The following is an 11110-nucleotide window of genomic DNA, read 5'->3' on the forward strand; positions in this document are numbered from 1 at the left end:
ATATTAGATATATCTAAACTATGATTAACTACACCTGCACTCTGAGCTATCTCTCTCTACCTCTGTCTACTGGTCACACCCAACATGAAGAGGCGGGAACTCGGCTTGAGCTTGTCTTTCGTCCCATCTTTAGTGCTGCCATCTCGTGGTTATCTAAACGTTACTTCTGTATATTAACCCTTTATATACATCGAGATATGCAGATCACTACAACTTTCAGAGATGCTGCAGGTTTTAAATCAGTGACGAAGGAATAGTTGTGTTCTGAATGAGTAATTACCTGGATATTAACTGACTAATCTTCTAATTTACCCTAGTTGGACAGGTAAAAATTGACCTCTTGTTCATTGGAAAAAATTTTAAACCGAGGTGATGAAAACATGTGTTGACAGAATATTGTTTTTTACATACTTGTTGTTGAAGTTGACGTTGACGTTGATGCTGTAAAGAACACAGTTAATGATGTGAACATACAGAATGGAAAATAATTCCATCCCTTCTTAATTCAGAATCACAGTTGTCAAGTGAGTGGCGAACATCGAGTTAATGAGGGGGTGCTGAATATGTTCGAAAAAGGAAGATCGACCGTGCATGTGCAGCAAAGGTGACAGCATGTTATAGGCGATGGCTGAGAGAGGAACCATTGTATCTTTACACAGCAAAGTGAATAAACCTTTGAACCAGTGGAAGGTACTGGAACCTGAATTAATATCAGACTAATGAGGATGGATTTAGACAGAAAAAGGAGAGCAGAATCCAATGGGACAATTTGTGCCAATAAGTTTTGACTTTAGTACAATTTCACACTTACTCAATGGGAAATTTGCTGTACAAAATCAAAGGTTAATTCAGAAATATTGGTTCAAATATTTCCGTTCATGAAATACTGCTGTTGAAAATTGCAACTATGTCGACATTGGGTGGAATATAATGCCCTCCCCCGTGCTGACTTTGGTGGCAGTGAGGCATTTCATCAAGCAGCCAGAAGTGAGTTGCGAGCTCACTGCCTTCCTGCCTCTGTCCGGTGAAGTCCATGGTGCATCGGCTCCTGAATGTCCTCCCGAGCCCACCAGCAACTGAGGCACTTAAGTGGGCAATTCCACTTTGGATTTGTGGGGGTGCTCTTATTGAAAATCATACGGTGTCTGATCACTGGAATCAGGATTGGGAAGGCGGGTTCCCTTTGAGATACACACCCTTATCCTTGAGGGCCTAATATTGGCTGACTGCTCGTCATGGATGGAATTTGGACCCCAATTATGAACCATCATTGCAGAGGTTGGCATTTAATAAGCACGGCCTTCTGGAACAGAGACGATGCAGGGCACTCACCCCTTCTCAAGCCGATGACCAAAACTGTCATCACCAACAATAAAGTCTTTTGAATAATATTAACGCACATCCTTTTTTGATTAATAAAGTTATTAATTTACTAACTGATGAAGATATACTTATTAGAAATACTAAATAATCCTGTGATCTTTAACAGTGAACGCCAATTATCGAGTTCTGAAATCCACTGTCATTCTCATTACAATTAATTTGTTGTGACGTGAATGGGAAATCATTCAATTTATATTCGCAATTTGATACCTGTTGTTGGTGCCATTGTTGTTGTTGCTGCAAAGTAAAGATTTGGAAGTTTGAGCGAGGGGAATATTGCGCAACTACGTCATATTCAGTGAGAAATGCTGATATGAGGTAAACCAAGGAACCTGCTCACAAAGACTCTACCCTGAATCAGAATCATACAGTGCAGAAGGAGGCCATTTGACCCATCAAGTCTGCACCAACCCTCTGAATGAACACTTGATCCATGTCCACCTCACGGTCAACACCACCCGATCCACAAAACCTAACCTGCACATTCCTGGCCACTATGGGGTAATTTAGCAGGGCCAATTCAGCCACCCAACATATGATTGGACTGTGGGAGGAAAGCGGAGCACCAGGAGGAAAGCCACGTGGACAGCAGTGGAGCAAGGCACCTGGCCAAAGATTACAATGAAGGTATTAGATTATGGTGGAAGGTGAGATGGAAGTGAGATGCAGGGATGTGGGTTTTGGTTGTGCTCTAGGTGAATGGGGGTGATGTGACGTGTGAGGGACAGGAGTGATGCCACTGGCACAGAGGGAGTGACTCACGCAAGCTGCACTGAGGAGGTCATTTATCTTTTTCCTGCCCCCGTCCCAGTACTGCTGGTGAGGCAGGCAACACTCACTGCCTCCGCAACCTTCCCCGACTTTGTTAATACTGGTGGGATTCAGTCTCTGGCCCACCCTGGGGAAGAGGGTCTCCCTCCTCTCCTCCACCTCGTCCAGCATGCAATCGAGCTCTGATTATAAGATCACGGGTCAGGTGTCCGTGAACCTATCTCCTTGGCTAAAATCAGGATGTTTGGGGAATGGAGAGCATATAGGCAGCTCCAGCTAGTCCGAATCTCCAGCACCAATTTCAGACCCAACTAATCGGTTGTCAGGGGAATGGGATTTTCTCCAAATTCTCATGGGTAGAGTGCTGAACTCGCATCTCCTGGCTCGCTTCCCGAATAAAGCCCCAAAGGAAATGTGAGCCAGCTACCATAATGCGAAGTTAGTCCGACGAATTTCATAAAAGTATTTTCCTTCAGTAAAACAACAGTATCTGCGCGAGACACGGAACATCTCACCGGGTCATGTTTCCATTCTAATTGGCTCTGCAGTGGCCAAACTTTTATCCTCATACTGGGTAACTTTACCTGCCCTCAGCAGGGGAGCACAATTTCCAAAGATCATGTGGAAATAATCATCCCGGACTGGATGAGTCCCATGCAGATTATTCCACCTATGCAAATCGGTCCAGGGAGCAACACTTAGTCTCCCAAATGGAGAATCCTGCACTGTCTCTCAACCCAGAAGTCTGGAAATAGATAATCGAACTCAGGTGGGTGTCCCATTTGCTTTCAGAGAGGCTGCAGGGTTTAAATCATTGATGGAGGAAGAAGTAGAGTTCCGAATCAATAATTACCTGGATATTAACTGACCAATCTTCTAATTTACCCTAGTTGGATAGGTAAACCACCTCTGTGGTTTAGAAATATTGCTTAGGCTGCAAAGTAATATTTTAATGATGATGATCAATCTTAATTTGTGTACTTTTTAAGACTGAGAAACACTATTTACATGTTTTTAAAAATTCCATATCTGTTGTTGAAGCTGCAGTTGTTCCCAAAGCTGAACGGGATACAGTTCATGATGTCAGAGTGGGAAGCATCAAAATGATCCATTTTTATCAATGGAAAATATCAATGAACAAATTATTGAAAATCAATCCTTTCATTTTAACTGAATTAATTTTGTTCTTGATTAACCTCCAGTTATACCTCAATTCGTAATCATTTCATAAGTTATTGAATTTTTAGGTAATATTGCAAATGACCCATCTGTATGTGTATAAAGATATAGCAGCTGGAGAATATAAGCAGCGTGATAGCACAGTGGCTAGTCCTGTTGCTTGACAGCACCAGGGACCTAGGTTTGATTCCCGGCTTGGGTCACTGTCTATGCGGAGTCTGCACGTTCTCCCTGTGTCTGCGTGGGTTTCCTCCAGGTGCTCTGGTTTCCTCCAACACGTCCCGAAAGACCTGGGGCGTCATTCTCCGCCGGCGGGAGTCTCTGTTCTGCCGGCGCCCGGGGGTTTCCCGATGGCGTGGGGCTGCCCCACAATGGGAAACCCCATTGACCGGCCGGTGTTACGGAGACTCCCGCCGGCCGGTCGGCGCAGAAATGTGGCGGGGCGGGTAGGAGAATTTTGCCCGTACTGTGAAGTAATTTGGACATTCTGAATTCTCCCTCTGTGTACCCGAGCAGGTGCCGGAATGTGGCGACCAGGGGCTTTTCACAGTAACTTCATTGCAGTGTTAATGGGAGCCTACTTGTGACAACAAAGATTATTATTTTTATTTATTAACAGCATGTAATGCAGTGAGAAGTGGCAGCTTCTGAGCTAATGTTATACTGATGGGAGCAGGATTTTCAATTGGTAGCTTCTGATGGAAAGAGTTCATTTTTTTGATCCATTTCTGCTCATCAAAGTTGTCACTCATATTCTGATGGTTTCTGTGATCAAGGAATCGGGAGTTAAAGTGAAGAATGATGCTGTGGGAATAGGGGAGGGTGTTGGTTTTACCGTAAGGGCTCTCTCTTTTCCATTTATTGTGTATTTGGAAAACCAAGGAAAGGGGGCATTAGTCTGTGAATCGGAAAGTGATTGATAGTGGCTGAGCAGAGTGTCAGATTAATGAATGCATTCACTTTTATTGTTATCTGCACTTGCGAGCCAACACCCATTTTTGTATGATGCATGTTGATGTCCCTTCTCAGGGACTGTCAGTTGCAGCTACCAGATAAGTGGATAAACTGGGGTACGGTGTTATTCAGGCAACTAATACTGAAGAAGAATTGGAGCCTGTTTAGCCTATTTGTTGTTGCAAACAGTTCAGTGACCATTTGTGCACTAAATCCAGGAAATTCTGCATGTTGGATTTGCAAAGCACACAAAAATATTTTCTTCATCCTGGGAATCCTGTCTGCTGCTGAATATGAACCTAACATATTAATATTGATCTGTCTACAGTCTTCTTTAGTTACAGTGTTGAGGTTGAGCTGGGAAAAAAATCTTCCTCTGTGCAACATAATCTGATAAGATTTTACTAATTTGCCTCATTTGAATAAAGTAAAATTAAAATATTCCTTACTTGGCAAAGTGCCTCCAACTGGACTTTCACCTGAAAGACATAATTTGAAACAAATTGATCAACTGAATGACAAATGTTCAACATTACAACGATGAATTTATGTCTCAAGTATCACTGGAGATGAAATGCTAAGAATGGGAATGCTAAATGATGATTCCATCAACTTTTAATGAAATTCGCATGTTGTCAGGTGGCGATGAAAAGATTCAGCCCTGTGTCTCCGGCTGACAATGATCGTAACGTTTTAAATTAATACATTCCCATTGGTGTTTCAATCTAAAACTCCAGGCCAATATATGAGGCTTTTTAAACCATCTTCATTCTGAAGACATTGCTGAATGCATATTGTCAATATCATACCTGTTGTCAAAGTTGATGGGATTGTTGTTGCTGAAAGGCAAGTAACTCAAGATGTAAGTTGAGAAAATATAACATTTTCAGTTAAAAATCTCCCTTGTCAAGTCAACAGATGAGATTTTATAACCACAAATTTTAGACTCTTCCATGTTCTCATTTAATCTCGTTGGTTGGAAGCTGGAATATAGCCCAGGGGAGTTGGTCAATCACAATAAAGATGTTTAGTGTTTAGGACTGGCTTTCAGGCCCAGATTCCAAAACCTTGACTTTGCAGTTAGGTGCATCCTCGGTAAAATCTAGGTTGTTTGCATGAGGTCATGACTTGGCCAGACTACCCGAACTGGCGCTGGAGTGTGGAGACTAGGGGATTTTCACAGTACTTCATTTCAGTGTTAAGCCAACTTGTGACACGAATAAAAATTGTTACCACAATAACATCCTGTTTCCCCGCCCACCCAATTACTATTTATGACCCCCCTCAATCCTGTTGGAATCGAAGCCAATATAACTAAAAACACGAGCAAGATTATAAACCTTGTCTACTTTACCTGTTGTTGAAGATGGTCTTGGAAAATAAGGCTGGCTGCTTATTCCTCCTGGAATTAAAAAAGAAAATGAACAAACAAGTCTTCTCTGGTTCTCGAAGAACTCTCAATCATTCACTCTCACGAATTAGAGGTCTGCAGACTTAACGCCCCAATATCATGATCATGTCCTTTTTGTTTTCTACCTCTAACATAACCGGATGGTTATTTAAGTTGGAGTGCTTAACACATGAAAAGAAAGATTTGAGGTGCGAGTGTATTAAAATCTTGGACAAATAAGTCCCCCGATGGGACAAGTTCCCAAACGTGCATTTGACCCATGGTCTGAGCGATGGGGAACCTGACGTGGCGGCTGCGGTCTGTGTCCCGCACCACCACAGTCGGGCGGGGGCCGTGCTGTTGGCCGGGGGGGCTGAGGCGAGGACTGGGAGGACTGGTGGGGGGTGGCCCGGAGTGTAGGAGATGTCCTGTGTGGCACTATCTGGCAGGTCGATGCACGCACGGCCGGAGCAATGTTGTACGGTGCGACCGCTGCAGGTCGTCGCCGTGCTCATACGCGGCCACGGACCCGGCAATTCACTGCCCGCTTTTGCCGTGGAGGCTAGGCGTTTTACATGGCGCGGCTGCAAGCCCCTCTCCGGCTGGAGGATCGGTGCTGGGGCGTCATCTAGAATACAAAATTATCTTGTTATCAAAGAATGTTCCATGGGACGGGATTCTCCGTTATCCGACGCCAAAATCGGAAAATGCGATTGGGCGGTGAATATCTTCCGACGTCAAAGTTGCTGCAGGAGCCCATTAGGCGCCAATCGCAATTCTCTGTCACCATAGAAACAGGGTTGATGCGTTTCACCATGCACGTACAGTAGGTACCACTTGCATATCATTAGTGGGCCCGACCCGGTATTGTCCGGGGCCTCAACGATTCTGCGCCTACGATGGGCCAAGATCCCGAAGGCGTGGTTCACTTGTGCTTTTTAAAAATTGTGAAACCGGCCTCGTGGCTCTTGAGGGAGACGAGGTCAGACATGGATAGGAGTGGCTTTCGCTTGCGGCTATGCCTGGGTAGGTCGCACGGTCGGCAGCTCCCGCTGAGAACGGACTTTTGGTCCCTTTTAAGGAGTTCCAGGGTCATTTGGACGACAATTCCCGATGTGGGGAGGAAGCAGTGAGGTTCCTCCAGCACTGTATGGAGTGGACCAGGAGCGGAGCAATGAAAAAAGTGGCACTAGAGAAGAGAGGAGAACGGGTGCGAAAAAGCAAGATGGCGGCAGGCAGGGACCAGGCAGTGTGGACCCAGTGGTCTCGTGAGCAGCAGGAGTTTTTGAGAAACTGCTTTGCGGAATTGAAGGCGGAGATGTTGGTCCCTATGAAGGCGTCGATTGAAAGGCTGGTGGAGACCCAGAAGATGCAGGGGACGGCGATAAAGGATGTGCAGCAGAAGGTCTCTGATAATGAGGATGAGATCCTGGGCCTGACTGTCAAAGTGGAAGTGCACGAAGGGCTGCATAAAAAATGGCAGGAGAAGTTTGAGGAGCTGGAGAATTGGTCGAGGAGGAAGAACCTGCAGATTCTGTGTCTCCCTGAGGGCATGGAGGAGTCGGATGCTGGGGTGTATGTGGCTATGATGCTGAGCACGCATATGTTGCTAACTTGCTGTTGTCTCTTAATTTGGCTCTGTTTAATTACGTTTGCTCAAGAGTCGCCAGGTATCCCTCGATACCGCCACAAGGTTCAAAACCGAATACTGATCAAAGACTCGATACACCAGTTAGTAAATTCAAAAGCAATGCTCATTTATTTACACAGTCAAATCTACTCATGCATAAAACTCTGCAACCTAAACTATCACTATTACTAAAAACCTATACTTAGCTTCGGGTGCCCACTTAGTCAGAGGAACAATGGCCGTTGCTCGATTCTGAGGCTGCTGGGTTGAGCTGGTTACAGGATAGCAACTAGGAGCGTCTATCTCGTAGCGTGCGTTCACTTGGAACTTACTTGGTCAGGCGTAGCTTTGGCAGGTCTCTCCTCGCTGAGAGCCAAGGCCAAGAGAGTGATTCTCTCTTGGGGAATCCTTTTTATACCCAAAAGGGCTTTGTGCGCTTTTGGGCGGGCCTTGAACTTGGCCCCAATTAATTGGGCCGCTTCCCAATCGTTCTTATCGATTTTCGTCCAATAGAGGGGTGGGTTCCCTAGTCGCTGGGCGTGTCCTAGGTGGCTGTTGGTTTGCTTTGTTTTAGTCTCCTCTGGCGCCGGCGTTAGCATTGTTTATCTAAATGTTGCCTTTTGTTCCCGTGGATGGCTCATTAGTATGTAGATTGTTCTGCAGTACCGGTCTTGACTGAGAGCTGCAGCTCTAATCAACAGACAGACCTTGCACCTGCTTGCTTTTTCAGTATTGTCCAATTTTCCCTGCATTCTTTGAAAAGTGTCCATTTTATAATCGGGACGTAGCCATCCCAGATGGCTACAGCTGATGGGCGCGGGAGCCTTCCTGAGGCCTCTGGAGCTGGAAGGGGCGCACAGGATCCTGGCGAGGAGGCCGAGGGCGAATGAGCCGCCGAGGGCCGTGATGGTGAGGTTCCACCGCTTCACCGACAGGGAGTGTGTCCTGCGATGGGCGAAGGTGGAGCGGAGCAGTAGGTGGGAGAATGCCGAAATCCGCATCTATCAGGACTGGAGTGCAGAGCTGGTCAAGAAGTGGGCAGGGTTCAACCGGGCCAAGGCGGTTCTCCACGGAAAGGGAGTGAAACTTGGGCTGTTACAGCCGGTGCAGCTATGGGTCACGCATCAGGACCGTCACCACTATTTTGATACGCCGGATGAGGCGTGGACCTTTATCAAAAATGAGAAGTTAGACTCAAAATAATGGTTTGTAGCATGTTATGGGGAATGCTGGGGAGAGGGAGGGGGCGATGTTTTTTCTTTATGTGGGCATGTTTGGGGGTGTTGTCCCCTGCATTTTCTTGGGGTTGTGTGGGCCTGTGGCCCTGGGCCTTCGGGGATTGGGGTGAGGCTGCAGGTGGAAGGAGCTGCGCCACAGGGGGCGGGGACGGCCCAGGCAGGGAGCGTGGGCTTTTTCCCGTGAAAAGGGGGGGTGGGCCCGAGGCGGGGGGCGGTACTAGCTTGCTGTCCACATTGGTGTATAGGGGGGGTAGGGGGGGATCTTTGGTCACCCCACTTTAGTGCGGGGAGGGCTGGAGACTTCGAGAGGGAATCCAATAGGGGGATCGAAGACAGAGGCGGGAGCGGCCGGGGTCAGCAGGAGTCAGCTGACTTACGGGAGTGCAATGGGGGGAGCAGGGGGGTTAAGCAGTTGCTTGGCCAGGGGAGGGGGGGGGGTTGGCGGGGGGGAACTGGGTTGCTGCTGTGCTGACTGAGGGGGAGTTGAAGGTAAGAGGGAGAGTTGGGTCGGGGAGCCTCCACCTGGAGGGCTGGAGAGTGCGGGGGGCGCGGGCACGTGGCTGGCCTAAAAAAGGAGATGGCTAGTCAGCAAGGGAGGGGGGCTATAGTCCCCCGATCCGGCTGATCACGTGGAACGTGAGAGGCTTGAATGGGCCGGTCACGAGGGCCCGGGTGTTTGCGCACTTAAAGGGGCTAAAGACAGACGTAGCCATGTTACAGGAGACGCGCCTGAAGATCGCGGATCAAACCAGGCTGAGGAAGGGATGGGTGGGGCAGGTTTTTCACCCTGGGCTGGATGCGAAAAACAGGGGGGTCACAATCCTGGTGAGTAAGCGGGTGGCATTTGAGGCGGTGGGTATTGTGGCGGATAAAGGGGGTCGATATGTGATGGTGATTGGCAGGCAGCAGGGGGCCAGGGTGGTGCTGGTGAATGTGTATGCTCCAAACTGGGACGATGCAAGGTTTATGAAGCGGATGTTAAGTCAGATCCCGGATCTGGAGGCAGGTAATCTGATAATGGGGCGGGGCTTCAACACGGTACTGGACCTGGCACTAGATCGGCCAAGGTCCTGAGGGGGCTAATGGATCAGATTGGGGGAGTGCATCCGTGGAGGTTTGCCAGGCCAACGGCGAGGGAGTTCTCCTTCTTCTCCCATGTGCACAAGGCCTACTCGCGAATAGACTTTTTTTTGGTAAGCAGGGCACTGATCCCGAGAGTGGAGGGGGCGGAGTACTCGGCCATTGTGATTTCGGATCACGCATTGGGTGGAGCTGGAGTTGGGGAGGAGAGGGGCCAGCGCCCATTGTGGCGAATGGATGTACGACTGTTGGCGGACGAGGAGGTCTGTGGGCGGGTCCGAGGGTGCATCGAAAAATATGTGGAGGCCAATGATAATGGGGAGGTGTCGGTGAGTGTGAACTGGGAGGTGCTGAAGGCAGTAGTCAGGGGGGAGCTAATTTCAATCAGGGCTCACAGGGATAAGAGGGAGAGGATGGAGAGGGAGAGATTGGTGGAGGAGTTACTGAGGGTAGATAGGAGATACGTGGAATCCCCCGAAGAGGGGCTGCTGAGAGAGTGCTGGAGCCTCCAAACGGAGTTTGACTTGCTGACCACAGGGAAAGCTGAGGCCCAGTGGAGGAGGGTACAGGGAGCAGTGTATGAGTATGGGGAGAAGGCGAGTCGGATGTTGGCGCATCAGCTGCGGAGGAGGGAGGCGGCTAGGGAGATTGGGGGAGTCAGAGATAGAGGGGGGAACACGGTGCGGAGTCCAGTTAAAATAAACAAGCTCTTTGGGGACTTTTATGGCAAGTTGTACAAGTCAGAACCCCTGGAGGGAGGGGGGGGAGGGGATGCGGCAGTTCCTGGACCAACTGATGTTCCCAAAGGTGGATTAAGGGCGGGTGGAGGGTTTGGGGGCCCAGATCGAGATGGAGGAGCAAGTTAACGGGTTGGGAAGTGTGGTAGTAGAGGTATTACAGTACCTGATAGGCTGGAGCACCATTGGTGGAAACTATGCTTTCTATTGGTTAAGATGTATGGTAGCTCCGCTTCTGCTAGGCAGGGTATAAGAGCCCGTGCCGCCCCAGCTGAAGCAGCCTTCATTCCGTACCTGAGCTGCTGGGGGAAACATCTAGCTTATTAAAGCCTTCAGTTGGACTACAACCTCGCTTTAGTGGTCATTGATCGTGCGTCAATTTAATAAGCTAGTTTTTTTTTTAAAAAGGATGGAGCTCCGAATCAAGCCGGAGTGTCTGCAGCTTAGCCCCCACGCGGCGAACTCAGCGGCAATCTTGAAGCACAGGCTGGCGTGCTTTAAAGGGTATCTCGGGATGGCCGAAAACACACCCACGGGAGAGCAGAAACTGCACGTCCTGCACTCAAGGGTGAGCCCAGAAATCTACACCCTCATCGAGGAAGCGGAAGACTTTGATGCAGTAATAGAGCTGCTAAAAGGACATTATATTCGCCCGGTAAACCAGGTCTACGCCCAGCACCTGCTTGCAACAAGGCGACAAACCCCTGGGGAATCGCTGGAAGAATTCTACCGTGCACTCCTGGTGTTG

At 48.4% G+C, this 11110-nt stretch overlaps 1 long non-coding RNA gene across 1 annotated transcript; it reads right to left on the bottom strand.

Moving 5' to 3' along the window:
• Positions 1–410: 410 nt before the first annotated feature.
• LOC140384870 (uncharacterized) lies at positions 411–4769 on the bottom strand. The gene is made up of 3 exons (XR_011933182.1): positions 4737–4769; positions 1594–1620; positions 411–441 (listed from the first exon to the last, which is right to left on the bottom strand). It is a non-coding gene; the product is annotated as an uncharacterized lncRNA (long non-coding RNA).
• Between the last annotated feature and the right edge of the window lie 6341 nt (positions 4770–11110).

This window comes from Scyliorhinus torazame, chromosome 10, assembly GCF_047496885.1.
Source record: "Scyliorhinus torazame isolate Kashiwa2021f chromosome 10, sScyTor2.1, whole genome shotgun sequence".
In the NCBI taxonomy this organism is placed as follows: domain Eukaryota; kingdom Metazoa; phylum Chordata; class Chondrichthyes; order Carcharhiniformes; family Scyliorhinidae; genus Scyliorhinus; species Scyliorhinus torazame.